The sequence below is a fragment of the Scylla paramamosain genome, chromosome 19 (genome assembly GCF_035594125.1).
Source record: "Scylla paramamosain isolate STU-SP2022 chromosome 19, ASM3559412v1, whole genome shotgun sequence".
NCBI classification, from domain to species: domain Eukaryota; kingdom Metazoa; phylum Arthropoda; class Malacostraca; order Decapoda; family Portunidae; genus Scylla; species Scylla paramamosain.
In genome coordinates, this window is record NC_087169.1 from 18,293,642 (window position 1) to 18,310,065 (window position 16,424).

The following is a 16,424-nucleotide window of genomic DNA, read 5'->3' on the forward strand; positions in this document are numbered from 1 at the left end:
CTTGAGAGCTGGAGGGTTGGTCGTGCCTTTCGTTAACCTCCCTGAATAGATGCACGTCAGGAAGATAGACACAATATTAAAGGATTACACGCATATTTGATAAGTCCTCTTTCTCTTCCTCTCTCTCTCTCTCTCTCTCTCTCTCTCTCTCTCTCTCTCTCTCTCTCTCTCTCTCTCTCTCTCTCTCTCTCTCTCTCTCTCTCTCTCTCTCTTTCTTTCAACATTTACTTATTTTCTGATGTATTATATAGCTTCTCTCCTCGCTTTGTTAGACATGAAGACAGCAGACAGCCATGGTTCTTGTGAGTGGTCCTTCCCTAACCTCTCAGCTTGATCTGTTGCTTATGATTCTTAATAGTCATGATCCTTACCCCTTTGAATATTTGGTCGTTGTGTTTACTGTATTTGAGACGCATTGTGTTATGTGGTTTTCATCCTCTTAGCTCTCTATTCCCATTAGATTATCCCTTATAAGTTATTTCGAGTACTTTTCACTTCTAAGTTTGAAGTATAAGTTAATTTATGTATCTCTTAGCTATCCAGTTATTCATAATGTTTTTTTATTATTATTTTCTTCGTTAATCTAATCTTGTGGTTTGCCTATTTTCCTCACATTTCTTTGTCTATATTCTCTTTATCTTTGAGGCCTTTAGTTGATCTTTGTTCCATTCACACCCTCAGTAACACTTAAGATCAATTACTCGATAATTCTTCCACTTACAGTTAATAATATGGTTGTCGTCTATATTCCTCACCTTTCTTATTTCAACAGTCTTTTAATCTTTAGTTTTATGAGTATCACCTCCATCCGTGGCTTCAATAACTTGTAGATTAGCACCCTTATGTATCTTGGTCCTTCAATTTTTCTTTCCATTTACTGTTAATAATTATTATGGTGTATATCAGCTGCCCTTTATATCTTGCTTTTATGATCATCTCTTCTCCATTTATAGCTTCAGTAACCCTTAGACCGCTGCTCCGTGGATTAGTCATTCAATTACTCGTTCTTTCATTCTCAGACCACCTTCAGCTATCTCAAAATCATTCTATTCTGTCATTTATCTATTTTCTTCCACTTTTCAATTACTCATACTTCTTAGTTACTAAATTCCACCTTCTTCCACTCCCTCACCACCTTTATGTATGTTAATCATTTAATTACCCTTTCCTCTCCTCTCAGACAACCTTCATGTATCTTAAAATCGTTCAGTTCCATCATTTATTCATTTCTCCCTTCACTTTTCAATCACTCATACGTCCTGGCCACTGAATTCCACCGCTATCCACTCCCTCATCACTCTCCTGTATGTTAGTCATTTAATAATCCGTTCTTCTATGTATCTCAAAATCATTTAACTCCTTCATCTATCCATTTCTTCTTCCTATTTTCACCCACTCTTACATTTTAGTCACTGAATTCCACCTCTCCTGTTCCTACACCACCGCGATGTATCTTAGTCATTCAATTACTCCTTCATCCCCTGGCGGCCTTTTCGACAAATCTTGGCCTATTGTCCCTGCTCCTCACTTCTTATCGCCCCACCCGCTGCCCGCCGAGCCGCCCCACCTGATCCATCATTGTCCAGCGTGTTAAGGGGCCCAGGCTGAGGACGCGAGACACAAGACAACACCGAAAACTCTTGTTGTTCGGCAGCAGGCGGTGGGGAAGCGAGTCAGGGCGGGGCACGAGGCGGGGCAATGGGAGAAAAAGCAGAAATATTGGATAGGAGGGGGAAGAAAGGGGTCAGGTGGTGGAGGGACATGATGGAGGCCGTGGGGGAGGGGCTGCATGAGACGACAAAGGGGACTTGAGACGTAGAAGGTGAGGTGGGGGCTGGGGAGGTCTTAGGGTGGAGGCGCTGTGGAGAGGTGGGGACTGGGGAGGTGGATGACAGGTAGGTATGGAGTCTGGGTAGAGAGATGGGGGAGCAAATGGATTAGAATGAGATATGGATGGAGGTTGAATGAGGAGAGATTGATGCATATTATGAGTTGAATGAGTTGGATTAGGGAGAGAGGGAGAGAAGAGGGACTGAGTTACTGAGTGTTGATAAAGTGGAGAAAGGAATATTAAACAGGATAACATAAGAACGGCCAAGAGATGTGGTCTATAACGAGTGCGTCTACTGATCTACACACTGCCACTAGTAAATCACGTAACAGGGTAAAACAGAATTGCCTGCTGGAAATGGAGAAAGGTTACTGGGTTGACGGGAAGGAAGACGGGAGGACGAGCAGGAACGGAGGTAGTGAGTGGGAGGAGGTGAGTAGAGGGGAGAAGAGCGAGAGGAGAGGAGAACCAGGATACAGGTTGAATCTTAACACCGGAGTTGGTCACGATTTTCTACGATAGATCTGTCAAGTTGGACTCAAAACGTGGCCATTACTTCCTCATTTGTCTGGGATCTTACGTAATATTCCCCACTCACTCTGAAGACTCCCTGGCCACTATCATCCCTTAGTACCTACCTTTGTTTTCCATAGGGAGTAATATCAATACCCCTCAACGCTACGCAGTTTACGATTCAATATGTAAATTTTTGAAGTCATTAGTGTGTTGGGTATAGGAATTGATCCACCAGCGGGCCTCCTCTTGGGTTCCTCAGGTGTAGATTAAAGGTCGCCAGGGATTACGCTCCTCCCTCGTCTTTATGTATGCTTGTATCTCCCTGGCTATCTGCGTGCTGGGTTTTATGATTTGTGCATTCGTTCGTCCATCTTAGTACTTGTAGTTCCAGTGCATTTATCTCTCGCTCTTTATCTGTCTATATTTACCTGTTTTGTTTTTATCAATCTATTATATGTTTGTTGTATGAGATTTATGACTTGTGAGTTTGTTTATTCGTTGTTTGTCTTATTCTATGTACGTTTGTTTATCTCCTTCTCTCTCTCTCTCTCTATCGTTTCATCTATGTTTATTTGTTTTTTTATCTATCTATTATCTGTTTGTCGTATAAGTTTTACGATCTATTCTTTTATCTATTGGTTATGTTAATCTTCGTACTTATGCTTGTTTATGCCTCCACTATTTATGCTCAAGAGTTTTATCATCCTATATATTATCTCTTAGCATTTATCTGCTCCTGCGTAAACTGTTTGTAGACATGTAGCATTATGAACCTCCTACTTTGTTTTGTTTGTACATTTCCTTACCGATTACTTTTTTTTACTTTTATTTATCCACATTCTACGATTGGGTTAAGTAAAGTAAGCATTTTTTGTATTTGCTTATTTGTTTAGCTATATATCTTCCTACACTTCTGAGACTGAGAAGAGTGAATAAGGCATGTATGTGTTTACTCATTCATATATCTATCTACACTTCATTAATTCAGAAAAAGCAATTAAGTATCTAAATATTTACTCATCCGTTTATACATCTACACTTCTACAATTCAGAAAAGCAATTAAGGACCATCCATTCTATCTACCAAGACAACTTTTTATGCATTTGTATCAGGTGTGTGATAAATAAAGTATCTACCTACCTATCTACTTAAATATTTACTCATCCATTTATCCATTTATATTTCTACCATTCAGAATAGTAAATAAGCCCTCTATGTATTTACCCAACCATCTATCTACGTACACTTTTACGATTCAGAAAATCAAACCATCTAAATACTTATCCCTTTATCCATCTAGACTGCTACGCTTGCATCTATATATTCACTCGCCCATTCTATCGCTCAACACTTCTGCCACGCTGGAGAACAAACTGAGCATCTCCATCAAAACAGTATGAGGCACGGATTTACCAAGCGCATTGGGTACCTTCATCATGTTGCCTTCTACTAACCCTCTCTTCCAGCGTGCAGCATCCCTGGGCACCTGTGTGTACCTGCTTGTTTGTACCTGTGATTGTACCTTGTGATTCATCTTCTTAACCCATCATGAAATACGTTACCTCCCCGCTCCGTCAAGGAAGATCCCATGGAGGGGGAGAGGAGGGTGAGGAGGGAGTGAGGAGAAAGAGGAGAAGAAGGAGGAGGAGGAGGGATAATAGAGTAGGGTGCGGAAAAAGAAGAGATAAAGAGGGAGAAGATATTGGGGGAGGTAGGTAAAGAGGAGGAAGAAGAATAGAGTGGGAACGAGGATAAAGAGGAGCAGGATGAAGTAGAAGAGAATACGAGTGCGGGAAAAAAGAAGAGATGAAGAAGATATTGGAGGTAAGTAAAGAGGAGAAGGAAGAACAGAGTGGGAAGGAGGATAAAGAGGAGAAGGGAGAGAGAAAAGAGTCAGAAGAAGAATAAAGAGGAGAAGAGAAAAGAGTCAGAGGGAGAATGAAGAGGAGGAAGAGGAGGAGAGAGAGGGAGAATGATGAGAAGGAAGAGGAGGAGAGAGAAGACTGTAAGTTGGAGGATAAAAAGGAGGAGAAGGGGGGAGGCAGAGGAAGCAGGGGACACTAAGAAGAGACAGATGGTTTGATTAAATGAACGATTAGGCATCACCTTGGTGGGTACGACGCTTCAAGCCGCCATCCGTCTTCCGCTGCTGGGTGACACACTCCTTTTTGGCCACGACTGTCTTCCCTCTTCTAGTCTTGCCTCTTTTTTTCTGCCTGTCCGTCTGACGATGCATTTACACTTCACTATCCCGCCATCACTATCATCATTATCACTGCCACCGTAGACGCTAAACTATTCCAACTCCTACTACTATTACTACTACTACCACTCCTACCACTCCCATCTCCACCCTGACTATCTGAGTTGACCCTGAGCGTTTCCTTACTAGTCAGCTCAAGGCAGCGGGAGGGCCTCGGGTTGAAATGAGACAAGTAACTCAAAGGTGTTCTCAAATGTCACTTGGGCTAATTAGTTCACCTGTGGCGTACGTACCTGTGCCGAGTCTGTGTGTTTCTCGTTGTAGTTATTTATTTATTCTTTTTTGTTTTTGTTTTTGTTTTTTTTGCTTTGTGGTTCGAAAGTTAGTTTTTTTGTTGGTTTGTTGTGTGGTTTGTGTTATTTCAGTTCGTGTTTTGTTTTTTTGCTTTGTGTTTCTTCCGTTACTTGTGTGTGTGTGTTTGTGTGTGTGTGTGTGTGTGTGTGTGTGTGTGTGTGTTTTCCCCTCCATGTCGTTACTTTCTTATTCTTATTTTCATTCTTTTGTTGATAAATGATGTATATATATTTCTCGATTCTTATTCTACGTTTCCGTTAACTCATTCACTTTCCGCTTTCAATGTCTCTGTGAACTCTCTCTTACACACACACACACACACACACACACACACACACACACACACACACACACACACACACACACAGGACCGGTTTTCCTGCGTCGTAGTGTGTGTGTGTGTGTGTGTGTGTGTGTGTGTGTGTGTGTGTCTGTGTGTGTGCAGATGCTTAATCACTGATTAATCTTTGTTTCATCTCATTCATCTGCGACCCGACTTGACCCGTGGCTCCTATAAACACACACACACACACACACACACACACACACACACACACACACACACACACACACACGGACACGCACACGCACACGCGCGCACACACACACACACACACACACACACACACACACACACACACACACACACACACACACACACACACACACACACTAATTAAACTTCCCTTTGTTGATATTGGTGTTCTATATGTATAAGTCTCTCTCTCTCTCTCTCTCTCTCTCTCTCTCTCTCTCTCTCTCTCTCTCTCTCTCTCTCTCTCTCTCTCTCTCTCTCTCTCTCTCTCTCTCTCTCTCTCTCTCTCTCTCTCTCTCTCTCTCTCTCTCTCTCTCTCTCTCTCTCTCTCTCTCTCTCTCTCTCTCTCTCTCTCTCTCTCTCTCTCTCTCTCTCTCTCTCTCTCTCTCTCTCTCTCTCTCTCTCATTCAATTTCTTACCTCCTGTATAAAGAAAAGCATCCTTGAATTCGTTTCCTACCCTCTTCTTTTGTCTACTGCCTTTTTCTCTCTTCCCTCCATTTGTGATACCGGCGCCTCTACGCTCTCCAGGGAAGGAAGGTCAAAGGTCATGTGCAATATTCTACCCGGAGGTCAGGAGAGTCTGCGTGTGAACCTCTGTTATTAGATGCAAATTGGTCATGTCTTCCTGGTTTTCATCCTTCATATTCTTCCTTCTTCTCCCCCTACTGAGTCGTGTGTGTGTGTGTGTATGTGTGTGTGTGTGTGTGTGTGTGTGATGCGTCAGTCTTTATTTTTGTTTCTCCTTCTCAATCTCCTCATACTTTTTTTTTTTTTATCTGCCCTGTTTCCTTTTGTATCTCTGTTTTCTTGCGTCTTTCTTCCCCTTGTTTTCTTTTCCCCCGCCTGTCTGTCTCTCGCCGTGACACCTCTCCCTTCCTCTCTTCTTTTTCTGTTGTCCTTTATATCTGTTTTCTTTTCTCTTCTCCTTTCCTCCCTTTATCTTTTTTCTTTTCTCGCTTATGTTCTTCTCTCCTTCCTTCTTATATAGCCTGATCTCTTCTTCTCTCGCTTCTGTTTTCCTCTCTTCTTTTCTATCTCACCTTCTCTCGTCTCTTCCTATATTCCCCCGCCCCACCACCTCCCAGCAGGCGGGGGGAGGGGGCAGCCGAACGCGATACATTAGCATAAGTCGTTTTCTTATCTCCTGCGGGCAGTTCAGTCTCCCTTGCAGGACCCCAACACCTGCACCGACCACCGACTGAGTCACTTGCAATTGTAGGCGACTGTCCACACCTGAGGGACCTTACCTGGCGCCTCTGGGGACCTTCGATACACGTTCTAGTTTCCTCTGTCACAATTAAATTTTTTCCGCCTTACCTGCAATCTATAACTCGTTACTCTATTTTTTTTCCTTACCTGTTTTTTCCCCTTCACCTGTGAGAGATTTAGCCTCCGTCAAGACCACCAGGTGACTCGGCGCGCCTCCCACGTGAGCGTTTTTACCTGAGGCCACCTGAACACCTGGTCCGGTAACTGCTGACTCATCTAGCCTATAAGGTGACACTTCCTTGATATATATTGCAAGACCCTGAGGGGATAAGCACTACCACGCACACTTATTCCTTCACAGATGACTTAAACCTTGCGCGTCTTAGGTCTGTGTGTGCGTGTGTGCGCGTGTGTGTGCGTGCGTGTGCGGTGTGTTTGCTAGGGTACACTGCATAAACACGTCACGACCTCCTCACACTGACGTCATGCTTTTGGTCAGTACTGCATTTTTTTTTTTCTCTTTCTCCTTCCTCTCTCTCTCTGTCTCTCCCTTCCTCTTCCCCAGCAATGATAAAACACTTGAGAAAGGCCGCGCCTCGCCTCTTTCACGCCTGGCTGGCATATTCGTCAGGGTGTTCACGCTTCTGTTCTCAACCCTTTTTTTTTTTTTTGCATTAAGTTCGCATCCATTTTTTGTACGTGGGAGTCCCTGCATCGTGAAAACAGAGGAAGGAGACGACAGGGCGAGGATAAAGAAGAAGAAGGAAGGATTATCTTTATTCCCACTCCCTCTCACTCTCTCTCTCTCTTTTATCTTCGGCTCTCGTGGTGTTACTATTCAAGTGTTAAGGTCGATGACTCAATAAATAAAGGGAGAGAGAGAAGAGAGACAGAAATAGACAGAGACTACGGTGCAATAGAAAACCATTAGTGGGGTGCAAAGTGGCGGTGCAGTCAGGTACAGTCTCGCTCCAGGGACGATGATGAAGCACAGACCCCGAGAACTTTATTTCTCTCTTGAATTTACGAGGGACGGTTCGGCGAGACTCTATTTACGGGGAATTAGATACGAGTCTTGCACTGAGGGAGGTTCAAATAGATGATGTTTTTCTCTCTTCCCTCCTCGTGATATTAGCCCGAGGGAGATTAAAGAAGACTGTGAAGATTGTGTCATTATCATCATTACCATCATTATCATTATCGTCACTGTTATCACTATCATCCTCAGAGTCATTGTGGTTAATATGATTCGCGTTATTGTTATTGCTATCATGATTATTATCCAAGTGGTTGAGTTATCTTCATTGTTTCAAGATTGTTTCGCTGATTAGTTTTTGGTATGTTTTTTTTTCTTCTTTTTTTATTCTTCCGTTGTGTTTAAACCAGTTAATTGTTGTTTGATTTAGTGATTATTGTGCTTGGTTCGTTGATTGCTTGTGTGTGTGTGTGTGTGTGTGTGTGTGTGTGTGTGTGTGTGTGTGTGTGTGTGTGATGTATTCTGATCCTTCCTCTGATAGGTCTGTGTCTCACGTGCATTATGTATAAGGTGATTTGTTAGTGTTTGGCCCCTCCCTTCACCCCCCTCCCCTCACCCCCTCCCTTCACTCCCTCCCTTCACTCCTTCCCCTCACCCTCATCCACCCAGTCACCCAACCACTAGCTCCTCCCTTTCCTTCCTTTTCCTTTCTTTCTTCTCCTTCCTTCATTTTTTTATTTGTACCTCTCACACACGTACAGACACACAAGCACATCATCACCACTATCTCCATCGTTATCATATCATTATCATCACTATCTTCAACATTATCATCATCGTCGTCGTCATTGCTAATTTGCATCTTCCTCTTTCCTTTCTTTTTTTTTTCTTTTTACATATAACTTGCTGTATAAAAATAGTTGAATTAATTTTGTGCATTTGCGTTTAATCACTAGTCACTCTTGGGCATTTATCCTTCTTCTACAGCCATTTCCAAGCGTTATACTGGCTAGAAATTGCAAAATCTATTCTTTTCATCCCTTTCTTTCTTCTAAGTGCTTATAAAGATTTCATTCATTGCTTTTAGTGCTGTGAATTATTGTACACTGCAGTGAAAGGGTTAATTGTATACTGCTAAGGAAGTTTTATTTATCTATTTATTTATTTATTTATTTTATTTATTTATTTATTTTTGTGTGTGTGTGAGATAAACTATCCAACTTAAAGTAATAGATGAAGAACAGTAAGGTAGGTTACATGTCTTTCTTTGATCTCCGTGATTTGTTCCATCTTTTCTTTATAAATGTCTTTCTTCATTTTTATACTCACTACAATGTGCATTTTGTGTGTATCTCTCTTTCTAGCGTTCCATCTCTCTATTATAAACGTGTTTTGTGATCAGTCTCCCTCCATCTCTCTCCATCTCTCATTTTACCATTACTCTGTGTCTCTTTCTGTGTCTCCCCGTATCTTGAGTGTTCCATCAATCTGTTATGATTCTCTGTGCTCATTATCATCCTCTCTCCATCTCTCTCCATCTCTCCACTTACCATTATCCTGTGCCTCTTTCTGCCATGCTCGATCTGTCATAATCCTGTGTGTTTATTATCAGTCTCTCTCTCCATCTCTCTCCATCTCTCTACTTACTACAATTCTGCCTTTACTTCCGTGTCTCCCTCCCCATTTAAATGTGTATCTGGCTTAATGCAAACTTGAGCGTGTGTACTATTTTTTGTCTGCGCCTCTTAATCCATAACTCATGAACAGAACACGGTCCGCCTCTCTTTATAAGGCTATCTCATCTCCTCTCCCTCCTCCACCGCCTCCTTGCCTCTCTCTTTCTTCCTTCCTCTTTTTCTCCCACTCTCCCTTCCTTCCTCTTTCCCAGCCTCCACTTTGTTGTTATTCGTGTTTTTTTTTCTTTTTATCTGTTCTATCTTTTGTTTTATGTCTTATTTATTTTTATCTTTTTCTCTCCCTCATCCATCTTCTCATTTTCCTTTTCATTCTCTCTCCTCCTTCATTCGTCTTTCCCAGCATCTTCTGTCTATTTTTTCTTTCTTTATTTATTTTTTTTTCTAGCTTCTTATCTTCTTATAACTGTCTTTCGTCTTCGTCTTGTTTTATTTTAAGCTTTCTGTTTTTATTATGCATTCCGAATTTTTATTATTTTCTTTATGTTCGTGCCCCTCATTAGTTTCATTCTAAGGCTGGACATTTTATCATCTTTCATTTTTCTTTATTGTTGTAAGTGTCTCTGTGCGTTCACTGTCTTATAATATTGTCGCTCTTACATTATTAATCTTACGGTGTCTTTATATTTTTTGCCTTTCTTATATTCTTCTTCCTACTTTTTTTTTCTATTGGCGATATTAACTCTTGTATTTCTTATCTTTTCATTTTTATTGTGTGTTATTTTTTCCCTATTTCTTCCTGTTTTTTTTTTCTATTCTCTTTTTGGGGTCATTATCATCGTTATGTCTTTTTTGTTATATTATTTTCCTATTCTTCTTGTTCTGGTTATCATGTCATTGACTTTATAAACATTTTTTTTCTCCTCCTTCTGATTTATGCATTTGCTTTTCCTCATATTCTCTTTCTCTTGTTAAATTTATCTTATTTACATATTTTGCTTCCTTTGTGAGCATTCTCTCCCTCTTTTTTCCAGTTCTGGTTCCTCATATCACTGACTTTATGTAATTTATCATCCCTGTGTTATATTCTCATTCTATTCCCCTTATTTGCATTCACCCTTTCCTTTCACTGGCCCTTCAACTTATCATAATCTTCACATCAAGATCCCCAAGCTGATGCAAATGTTTTACTTCTTGTTTTTCATCAGATATTTTTGCATTTTACGAAGCACAGTATGAAGGAGGAAAGATTGACCGCTTGAGGAAAGGAGGGAGGAAGGAAGGGAGGTACTGGGGGTGAGGGAGGGAGGGAGGGAAGACGAGAAAGTGACGGGAGAGGAGGACGTGGAATGAATGAAGTAGAAATATTGCGGAGGCTGAAGTTAGAAGAGGTTGACTCTCTAAAAGGAAAAGGTGAAGGGATTGTGTAGCGAAGAGATGAGAAGAAAAAAAGTAGCAAAAGAGAAAGTAAAAAGATGATAAAAAAAAACGAGGTGAGGCGATGAGAAGAACCTTGGAGATGCTACGAGGTATTTTGTTAATGAAGAACTCTTAATGAGGGTCACATACATTCACATTTTCAGGTAATTAAACAGCCAGACAGTAGGTTGATAGACAGGTAGGCAAGCAGTCAGGCACACATACAGACAGCAAGGCATATGTAAATTTAGGGACAGATAAACAGATCGATAGAGGAGCTCAATAATATAGACAGGCAGATTGAGAAACATATAATGACAGAAGATAGACAGACAAGCAGACAGCGGGGGACACATGCACATATTCATTAAGACAGTCAGCCAGATAGACAGAAAATTATCAGGCATGTAGACTGAAAGGAATTGACAGAAAGACAGACAGGCAGAGACAGACAGTAGAGCACATTTACAGACAGACATACAGACCCGTAGATAAATAGTAGACTAAGTGATTAAGAGAGAGAGAGAGAGAGAGAGAGAGAGAGAGAGAGAGAGAGAGAGAGAGAGAGAGAGAGAGAGAGAGAGAGAGAGAGAGAGAGAGAGAGAGAGAGAGAGAGAATAATAAAAGTAAATGTTTCGATGCTACAGGAGGAAGTGAACAAAAAATTTCAATGCTGACGTAAGTAATGATCAACGAGATTTCAATGCAATTGCTCATCTTTCTCCTCCTCCTCCTCCCCCTCCTCTCTTCTTCCTCCTTTATCATCATCATTGTCACTTGCTTTCACCATGAGCTTCCTACACACACTCTCTCTCTCTCTCTCTCTCTCTCTCTCTCTCCTCTCTCTCTCCTCTCTCTCTCTCTCTCTCTCTCTCTCTCTCTCTCTCTCTCTCGTATAATTGTAATTTCAAGGTAATTTTGGTATTTTCTCCGAGTTTCATTTGTGTGCTTTCTTAATTACTGCATCATTAGTGAAAATTTATAGAAACACACCTAGATTTATAGATGCTGGAAACTACATTTATATATTAGTCTTATCATTCCTTCAACACTGATTAGGAGTTGTAGATTATAGTAAAAAGAAGTCGATTCGTTGGCCTTCCAGAGAGCGTGAATTTTTCAGTTATGGAAAACCTACCATCTAAAACTGAATTCACTTTATCTTCTTTTTTCTGTTTATTTTCCTTTCTATATGAAAAAAATACATTTAATATTTTCTCGTTTTTTTCTCTCTCTCTTACTATTCCCGTTAGATTAAAACTGTCTTCCTAACTATTTTTTTAATATATATTTTTCCTCCTCTCCCTTCCTGTTTAAATGAAAAATCAGCATTGTTTTTTCCTTATAATCATTTTTGTTTTCCCTTCCTCTTGAAATGAAAAACTGACTATCTTTAACTGTTTTTTTTTCCTCTCTCTCTCTCTCTCTCTCTCTCTCTCTCTCTCTCTCTCTCTCTCTCTCTCTCTCTCTCTCTCTCTCTCTCTCTCTCTCTCTCTCTCTCTCTCTCTCTCTCTCTCTCTCTCTCTCTCTCTCTCTCTCTCTCTCTCTCTCTCTCTCTCTCTTTTACCTTCATCTTTAAATGAAAAACGACTTTTTTTCTCCTTTTCTTTTTAGCTCTTCCCTTCCTCTCTAATCTCTGCTTGGCTCGCTTGCATGATTCCCTTCCTTACTTGCTTCTCCTCCCCTCCTCTCTCCCCTCCACTATTCCCTCCCAATCTGCTGAAGACACTAGTTTGTGGTTATTCAATTACGTGTGTATCCTGCTCGTAGTGACTGTGATTCTTAACCAGCGTTTTGTTTTGTTATCACCGTCATTACATCTCTTCAATGCTTCCTCGATTTATGTGTTCCCTCAGGCGTTTTATCGTCATTTATCGCAATTTACAACGTTATTCCAGTTCATGCTTGGCTGTTAGTGCGTGATTTTCTTTGTTATTTTCTCTTTTTTATCTCGTTTTTTTTTTCGTGTGTCATGGATTATAAGTGTTTTGGTTCCCTTGATTCCTGTTTTTTTTTTTTTTCTATGTGTGTGTGTTTTCTTATTTGTAGTACTTGTTTCAATGCATTTTCTTCGACTTCTTTTTCTCCCAGCGTGTCATGGCTTCATAACTATTCTGGTTCACTTAATGCCTGTTTTTCATCCCGTAATCTGGTTAGTATTTGCGTGTATTTGTGCATTCCGCTTCTTGTTGACTCGGTTGTTATTCCAGTATTTTCTCTATTTGCAATTTATCACGGCACAGTTTTCTTCGACTTTTTTTAATCGTGTCATGACCTGAAAATTCTTATGCTTGGATTGATGTGCTTTTGTTTTTTGTCATATTCGTTATTTTTTTTTTTTATTCACTCGTTTATGATTCACTGATTATACTAATGCTTTCTTCATTCACGATTTATGACCGTAAAGTTTTCTTCGTATTTGTATAAGTGTCATGCTTAGCGTCACGTCATTTCATCATTATGTATGCTTGTTAGTATTTGTCTGTGTTTGTTTTCCACTCATTCGTGATTATAACAATGTATTAACAGTTTTTAACAACAGTCTTTTTCTTTTTTCTTTCCAGCGTTTCTTGTTCTTGCGTGAATATTATGTTAAGCTTCATGTATTTCTATGTCTTTGTATCCAACTCGTTCACGCTTCAGTGATTACGTGAAGACTTTCTACATTTCTTCTACATTGTACATCTTTTTTACAACTGTTATATTTTGTCTGTTATACAAATACCTTACTTTCTACATTTATTCCACATTCTAGGTTTATTTTTGCAACCATTATATTCCTAATCCATCATAAAAAACACTTCCTTTATCAACAATCCAATACTGCCCATTTTAATTCGCTCACTTCTTAGCGGAATTAACAGCCACTCATATATTTTGCAACCGTTATGTGCTGTCTGCATTACACCAACACTTATATTACTAACACTGACCAATCCCACTCATTCACTTCTTGCGGGAATTAAACACTGACTTCTCGCATACTTCTGATTATCATTTCTTTCAGCTCGAGTTGGTTCCTGTAACTGTTGTAATTACTCGCCAAAACGAATCGCATCAAGTAATTAAATTTTCACGAACCCAACTCACTGCATGTTCATTTCTCTATCTGGTGTGTTTCGCTTTAGGTGATAATTGAGTTGGGAGGTGAAGGGAAAGGGGTAAGTGAAGGGAGTTGATGGAAGTGAGAGGTGTAATGGATGAGCGTTAAAGGGAAAGAATGATTGAAAGGGTAGAATAAGACGTAGTACGCGATGATGGAAAGAATAAAGACGATAACTGTAAAGGAAAAGAAGTAATTACAGAAATGGGAGAGGAAAGACAGGTAAAGACTAAAAGTAAAGAATATTATGAAAGGAATAGGTAGAGAAAGCAGTAAATCATGTATAGATGAATATAAGAAGAAACCCAGATGAAGATGAATTAGAGGAATAAACGGTGATAAAAAAAAAAAGGGAAGTAAAACAAAGATAAAAAAAACAGGAAGGAAGCAAACAAATAAGTAGGATAGCAGATAATAAACAATGAAAATCCGATTGGAGAAAAGGAGAAAAAGAAACCAAGACCACTAGATAAGAAGAAAAATGAAGGCAACGAAGAGAAAGAGGAAAACATTTGGAAGGAGAAGCAACGAACAATGGAATTACATCTCACTTGATAATAGGAAGATTTATACCTACACCTTCATCTTCTCTCCCTTCCCTCCTCCTCCTTCTCCTCCTCCTCTTACTCCCTCCGGATCAGCTCCATCATCACCCTCCCTACCTGCCCGGACGCCCAGGTAGAGAAGGACAGGTGAATGGACGTGAAAAAAGTGAGTGAGGTGGAGTGTGTCTGGAACTGGTTGTGATTAATATGTGCATCTCTGACTAATATGGCTTGACGCTTCATGATATTTTTCTTTCTTCCTTCTTTCCTTCCTTCCTTCCTTCCTTCCTTCCTCTCTTTCTTTCTTTCGTCGGTAATTGTTGTGGGTAGTTGTAGTGCTTCTTTTTTTCTCTTTTTTTTGTTTTCACTTAGTTTTTTTTCTTTTTATTATTTTTTTGTGTCTTCGTTTGTGTTTTGTTTTGTTGTATTTTTTTTTTTTTGTGTTTGTTTGTGTGTGTGTTGCTGTTCTCTTTTCTTTTATTATTTATTTTGATTTTTTCTTTTTACGTAGGTTTTCTTTTCTTTTATTTCATCTCTTCTTTTCCATTACTGTAGAGAGAGAGAGAGAGAGAGAGAGAGAGAGAGAGAGAGAGAGAGAGAGAGAGAGAGAATCTTTGGCTGTAACATCTAAGACTCTCTGTATCATGTGTTTTCTTCCTTGACCTCTTCTTTGCCTTCGTCTTCTCTACACCTCCTCTCCTCTCTGCCTTCACTTCACTATCATGCACGTCGCTCTCCCTCTCCCTCTCCCTCTCCCTCTCCCTCTCCCTCTTCCTCTCTCTCTCTCTCTTTCTGCATGACTACACTTTCTCATTACATTCTCTCACTTGCTGCTCTGTTTTATGCATCTCGTCTTCCTCTCCATATATGTATTTTTACTTGTCATCTCTTTCCTCCTCCTCCTCCTCCTCCTTTTTCTCTCTCTCTCCTCCTCGTACTCGTCGTTCTTATTCTCGATCCATTCCTCGTCTCCTTCTTCTGATTGTCATCCTCCTCCTCAATCTCCTAATCCTACGCCACTTTATTCTGCACCTCCTCCTCCTCCTCCTTCTCCTTTTCCTTCTTCTCCTTCTTCCACTCCTCCTTTTCCTCAAACTCCTTCTTACTATTCTTCTTCTTCCTTTTTTACTCCTACTTTGCTTTCTCTCCTTCTTCTTGGAACTCTTACTTACTCATACACAACACTTTTTCCTCTCCTTCCTTCCTCTTTCCTCCTCCTCCTCCTCCCCTCCTCCTCCTCCTCCTCCTCCTCCTCCTCCTCCTCCTCCTCCTCCTCCTCCTCCTCCTCCTCCTCCACTGCATTGGCGGGTTTCAACATAAGGGTATTCGTATGCAAGTCTGAGTCTCCCCGCGTGACCAGCCCCTGCACCCAGACAAGTCCTGTTCCCTGTGTCTCGCTCGCTTTCTCTTATCTTCGTCCGCAGAGAGAGGTTGGGAAGGGAGGAGGGGTGAAAGAGAGAGAAGAAAAGGAAAAAGGTAAATAAATGAGAAATGTGTGGTTATTGATGAAAAGGGAAACGAAAAAAATTGTAAAAATCCGTCGTGTGCAGTAAATATATGAGTGAGAGAGAGAGAGAGAGAGAGAGAGAGAGAGAGAGAGAGAGAGAGAGAGAGAGAGAGAGAGAGAGAGAGAGAGAGAGAGAGATTGCAAACTGTAAAATCTAAACACCGACTCGAAATAATCATATGAAAAAAAAATTCTAACACACACACACACACACACACACACACAAACAAGTGGCTCAACAAGATGCTTATTCCAGTCATCGTATCTCTGGGTAATCTCTGCAAATCTGTAGGTGATGTGCAAGATTTTTCACTCAGTGGGTTTTGTTTATCATAATAGCATCTCTCTCTCTCTCTCTCTCTCTCTCTTCTCTTCTCTCTCTCTCTCTCTCTCTCTCTCTCTCTCTCTCTCTCTCTCTGCCTCGTAATTATATGAAACCTGTAAAAACTAGAAAAAAAACATTGCTATCTTGAAAATCTACGAGAGAGAGAGAGAGAGAGAGAGAGAGAGAGAGAGAGAGAGAGAGAGAGAGAGAGAGAGAGAGAGAGAGAGAGAGAGAGAGAGAGAGAGAGAGAGAAACTTAAAAGAA

At 40.5% G+C, this 16,424-nt stretch overlaps 1 long non-coding RNA gene across 5 annotated transcripts in view; it reads left to right on the plus strand.

Annotated features, from left to right (window-relative positions):
* LOC135109826 (uncharacterized) overlaps positions 1 to 16,424 on the plus strand; it is a 184,355-nt gene that overhangs the window by 92,693 nt on the left and 75,238 nt on the right. The window lies entirely within an intron of this gene.